Source organism: Eleutherodactylus coqui, chromosome 8 (assembly GCF_035609145.1).
Source record: "Eleutherodactylus coqui strain aEleCoq1 chromosome 8, aEleCoq1.hap1, whole genome shotgun sequence".
Taxonomy (NCBI): Eukaryota; Metazoa; Chordata; class Amphibia; order Anura; family Eleutherodactylidae; genus Eleutherodactylus; species Eleutherodactylus coqui.
In genome coordinates this window covers 117,408,414-117,414,413 of record NC_089844.1, presented here as the reverse complement: position 1 = coordinate 117,414,413, position 6,000 = coordinate 117,408,414, and the positions used below count along the sequence as shown (strand labels likewise).

Sequence of the window (6,000 nt, the reverse complement as noted above, 5' to 3'; positions counted from 1 at the left end):
AAATCTCGCGGTTTGTCCGCAGCGAAAAACAGTGAGATTTCCGCCCGGAATCCACTGCTTCAAAACTCGCGGGTTTTTAAGCGGCCTAGCCGTACGCTTTTCCGTTGCGGCCGTCGCTTCCATATAGGAGAGCACGGCCGCAGTGGGAAAAAAAAAATTAACATGCTGCGGCTGGCGAATCCGCACCGCAGCGGGGGCTTCTGATGGATTTGCCGTCCCGTGTGGACTAGATTTCTCAGAAATCTCGTCCACACAGCTGGCTAACCCTGGCATTAGCGGCCGCAGGCGGATTTGCCATGGCAAAAGTCCGGATGGAATTTCCATCCGCCCAGTGTGAACCCAACCTAAGCCGCCTTTACTTGGGCGAGGAAAAATAAAAAAGTGATGGCTTTTGACAAGTGGAGATGAAAATCCCCCCCAAAATCATTGCGCCTTTACAGCCATTAAGGGGTTAAATGGTTAGTGATCATTTAGTGATAGTTTGGGGTCCCTGCAGTGTAGTGCAGCCTGCACGGCGCCCATGTAACGCGTCCCGATGACCGCACTGTCTGAGCGGGTACTACGCCGCTCCATTCACTTCAAGTAGTTTTCTGCCTAGAAACGGACTGTACCAAGTCACCTCACAACCACCCCCTGTCCCAGTGCCTTACAAATGTAATCCACAGTAATTTATACACCGTTCTGTTACAACTAATTATATTAACGAGGAGTTTCCTTCACATTAAATACATCTCCCTATTAAATCTAATGCACCCCCCCCCCGCCGGATGAATGGGAGGTACCGTTGCTATAGAGACGCAGTAACATCTCGGTGCAGGAAGTTGGCTGGAACGGGGACCTTCCGTGGTAATTGCTGAAGCGAACTGTACAGGTAAATGTCATTAATCTCCATTAAGACGCCGAGGTGATGCTGGTCTCTGGGGTGGTGAGGTTTATTTAACTACACCTAGTATTTCTTCTATACAGAGTAGAACATGGTATACAATTGGTTCTCGTGTGTGGAAACTGCTTCAGAGAAACGGTCACGTTGTTTCCCGCATCAACCAATTAGAGGTCAGGTCTCATTCTCGCCTTGCAGGTTAGACTATGAGAGCTGAGCTCTGATTGGCTGCTGTGGACAGACACTTTTCCTTTCAGTTTTCACACATGAAGCCGAAGGTGTTGATAATGGCTATTGTAGACAGAAGCAGAGCTGCTTAATGCTACACTTCTACATGTCCCCAAGCTGCTTCTTGTGTGTGTGACTATGACTGGTCTCTTCTTCCTGTGCGCCAACTTGTAATGGAGGGAAACTGTGTCCCCAAGAGAAAGTCAATATGGTTGACATGTATATTAAACGGTTTACTTCACTGCAAATACCCGTTGTCACCCACATTTAATGAGTATTAGTATGGTGGCATCGGGTGGGTGGTATCCTGAGGGCACTGCCAGACTGGCACTATAAAGCAGCGCTGGCGCACTAATCCCACCAGTCCGCCTATCCCACACCCCCATCTCACTGGAAATAGCAGCATGTGGTACATTTTGCATTATTCGGGCGTCTGTGGCATGTTGGCAGGTGGAGCCGGTTTACCCTGGCACCCATCAGCACCCTTCTATGCAATCTATCTTTACCCGTCTAGTCATGGCCGACTCTCAGACACTTTAGTTGGTGCTGGGCATGATAGTAGCAAGCCTGCGCGTTCTTTGGTGGCCGCACTGTTCTTTTGCCGCTGACCGCTCCAAGCGTTATCCGCTTTATAATGAATTGGCGCGCATCATGTGGCCGAAGGAGGTTTTGTCTTTTTTTTTTTCTCCAATGAAAATTTGGTTTGATACAATCTAGGACTGTTTTGTTCGTGTTTTTGGCGGTCCAAGGAATTCACAAGTCCCCTTGAGGGACCAAAAAATGCGTAAAGTATAGTTTTAATAAGATCCAGATTAAAAATAATTTCCCACAAAAACCCGTTTTTTTAGGCCTCCAGCACACGGGCGGAAATTCAGCGGTGGGATTTCCTGCACAATTTCCACCCACTGCCATAGAATTGCATTAGATAATGCAACCCTATGCAGACAGGCGCGATTTGACTGCATGAAAACTCACACGGTAAACTAATCGCAGCATGTCCCATTTCTGTGTGAGCCTCGCAGAGGCCTGCACAGAAATATCGCTGGTGACGCGCCGGCTATGCGCTGCGCACCAGCTGGGACATTGCAGTATAGTGAGAGAAGACGCTGGACGGGTGAGTATAGGCTCAATACCGGGGCACAGGTCGCATCCCGCGGCGAGAATTCTCGAAACGACCCAGCCGTGTGCTGGCGCCCGTAAGGAATAAATACACATAGGTATCAGCAAGCACCAAACTACAAAAATAGTATATTATTTATCCCAGAATTGCTGTTTTCCATTCATTTGCCCCAAATTCATAAGATGTTTTTGAATGTCCTGCTCTCCCGCGGATCCGTGGCACAGCTGCGGGTGTGCCGCACATTGGATGGCTTTCATTGACTTCAATGGAGGCCGTCCCTGCGGGATCTGCAGGCAAATGGAGTATCCTGCGATTTCTTCCCGCACGTTGGGGGGGGGGGGGGAAATCCCATCGGCATGCTTTAAATTGCCGTGCGGATGCTAATGCATCCCTATGTGCGACAAGAGGTGCGGATCTCTCACGCGGGATACACGCATGGTATTTATAATAAAAATCCACCCGTGCACATTGGGCCTAAGGCGTGGTCGGATTCCACATGCGGGAGGCCCGCAGCTGATTTCGGCTGTGAGCCTGGCCGGTGACCCCCAATAGCTGCTTTTTCTGTATTGTGGCATTTTTCATTAACTATATTTCCCGCTCCGTCGCTTAGCGATGACACAAGTATCCGCAGCCTATACGCTATATTAATTACATACAGGCCGTCCATATGAAGTCCACAGCAAAATAGAGCATGCTTTGATTTTTCTTCTGCTCATGGAATACGTAATTCATATCGGTGAATGTGAAGGAAATATTGAAAGTTCTTGTCTTTCAATGCCCCACATTTTACAGCAGATCCTCCACGCAGATGGCGATTGTGGATTACTCGATTACAATCCGTCCGCATGAGACTGCCCCTAAGGCTATGTTCACACGACTGAATCCGCGGTGGAATTTTCCGTACAGATTGCACTAGTAAAACTGCTACAGAAATCAACGGCGATCCTGCTGGGCTTTTTACCGCAGATCCACACGCAGATTTGGGCCTGTCAATGAGAAAAATCCGTGCCTGGAATTGTGCTGCATTTTTGCGTAAAGAAGTCACATGACACTTCTTTACGGAAATCTGCGCAGAAACATGGTGAAATTCTGCACACGTGTATCGCCCATAGATAGGGCATAATCTGCATGCAGATCTGCAGCAGAAACTACAGCAAAATAGCCACAGATTTCTGGAGTGGTTTTGTAGGTAGAATCAGCACTTAAAATTCCTTGTCGGATTCTACCATGTTCACATAAAGGGCACATGCATATGGACGAGTTTTCTGCCTGATTTCCGAAAATCGGACTGAAATAGGACCCATTCATCTAAATGGGTGTATTCAAATGGCGTTTAGTTTTTTTTTAACTCAGACAATGCATTATGTGTACCCCCAAGTGGTGCCATTAAACAAACATTAAACTTACATATGCCTACATATGGCTTTGTCTACAAAAAATAAAAAGGTTATGGTTTTTGGAACACGGCAATGAAAAAAAAAGCAAAAAAAAAACACAGATTGATGATTAAGACGTGAAAATAGACTTCTCTGTCCCCTATCTCTCTCCTCTCCTGCCCCAACCTGGCTGCCGCACATTACGACACCGCTCTCAAACATGCCCTGGATGAAGCGGCACCCCCCCCCCGTGACTCAAGCCATCCAGTGCAGACCGCGGCAACCCTGGCTCACACCTTAAATGCACTTCAACCGGCGGTGCTCTAGATGTGCTGAACGGCTGTGGAGGAAGTCTCAAAGTCCGCAGACTTTCTCTGCTTCAAACTCATGCTCAGAACCTACAACCTAGCCCTCCACCACGCCAAACAAGTCTACTTCACCTCTCTCGTCTCCCTACTATCTCACAACCCTAAACGACTCTTTGCCACTTTTCACTCCCTTGTCAGCCCAAAATTGCAGTGACGGATCTCAGTGCTGAAGAGCTGGCTGCTTACTTCAAAAAGAAAATCAACGACATCCGGCAGGTAATGACCTCCCAATCCCAGACTAGCCGCGACCCTACTCTTGTCAGTACTGCATGTAGCTCCTTCTTACTCTGTACTCAGACCAACGACAGAGAAAGAAGTCTCTAGATTGCCTTTCTCTACTCGACCCACCACCTGCGCTAGTGACCCTCTCCCACGTCACCACCACCTTCAATCTTTCTCTGACCTCCAGCGTCTTCCCCTCCTCATTCAAACACTTAATCATATTCCCGCGGCAAAAGAAACCAACTTTTGACTTGACTGATGCTGCCAACTACCGATCCATTTCTAATCTCCTCTTCATCTCCAAACTATTAGAACGCCTGGTCTACTCCCACCTTATAAGCTATTTATCAGAATACTCTCTTTCCAAGCTAGAGGCGGTACAACAGGGTACTAGAGCCTCCATACCCACCCGTATCACATCTTGTATCCAAGCTAGAGACAGCCCAACAGGGTACTAGAGCCTTCATGCCTGCCAGTATCACATCTTGTATCCAAGCTAGAGGCGATACAACAGGGTACTAGAGCCTCCATGCCTGCCTGTATCACATCTTGTATCCAAGCTAGAGGCGATACAACAGGGTACTAGAGCCTCCATGCCCGTCTGTATCACATCTTGTATCCAAGCTAGAGGCGGTACAACAGGGTACTAGAGCCTCCATGCCTGCCTGTATCAGATCTTGTATCCAAGCTAGAGGCGATACAACAGGGTACTAGAGCCTCCATGCCCGTCTGTATCACATCTTGTATCCAAGCTAGAGGCGGTACAACAGGGTACTAGAGCCTCCATGCCTGCCTGTATCAGATCTTGTATCCAAGCTAGAGGTGGTACAACAGGGTACTAGAGCCTCCATGCCTGCCTGTATCACATCTTGTATCCAAGCTAGAGGTGGTACAACAGGGTGCTAGAGCCTCCATGCCTGCCCGTATCACATCTTGTATCCAAGCTAGAGGTGGTACAACAGGGTCCTAGAGCCTCCATGCCTGCCTGTATTACATCTTGTATCCAAACTAGAGTCGGTACAACAGGGTACTAGAGCCTCCATGCTCTCCCATATCACATCTTGTATCCACGCTAGAGGCGGTACAACAGGGTACTAGAACCTCCAGGCCTGCCTATATCACATCTTGTATCCAAGCTAGAGGCGGTACAACAGGGTACTAGAGCCTCTATACCCGCCCGTATCATATCCTAGCTGGAGGCGGTATAACAGGGTACTAGAGCCTCCATGCCCGCCCATATCACATCTTGCATCCAAGCTAGAGGCGGTACAACAGGGTACTAGAGCCTCTATACCCGCCCGTATCATATCCTAGCTGGAGGCGGTATAACAGGGTACTAGAGCCTCCATGCCCGCCCATATCACATCTTGCATCCAAGCTAGAGGCGGTACAACAGGGTACTAGAGCCTCCATTCCTGCCCGTATCACATCTTGTATCCAAGCTAGAGGCGGTACAACAGGGTACTAGAGCCTCCATGCCCTCCCGTATCACATCTTGTATCCAAGCTAGAGGCGGTACAACAGGGTACTAGAACCTCCAGGCCTGCCTATATCACATCTTGTATCCAAGCTAGAGGCGGTACAACAGGGTACTAGAGCCTCTATACCCGCCCGTATCATATCCTAGCTGGAGGCGGTATAACAGGGTACTAGAGCCTCCATGCCCGCCCATATCACATCTTGCATCCAAGCTAGAGGCGGTACAACAGGGTACTAGAGCCTCTATACCCGCCCGTATCATATCCTAGCTGGAGGCGGTATAACAGGGTACTAGAGCCTCCATGCCCGCCCATATCACATCTTGTA

At 48.8% G+C, this 6,000-nt stretch overlaps 1 protein-coding gene across 1 annotated transcript in view; it reads left to right on the top strand.

Moving 5' to 3' along the window:
• Positions 1–800: 800 nt before the first annotated feature.
• Positions 801–6,000, top strand: part of VWA3A (von Willebrand factor A domain containing 3A) — a 74,316-nt gene continuing 69,116 nt past the window's right edge. The window contains exon 1 of the mRNA XM_066576283.1: positions 801–871. The gene's annotated coding sequence lies outside the window, so the exon portion shown is untranslated. The remainder of the gene's footprint in view (positions 872–6,000) is intronic.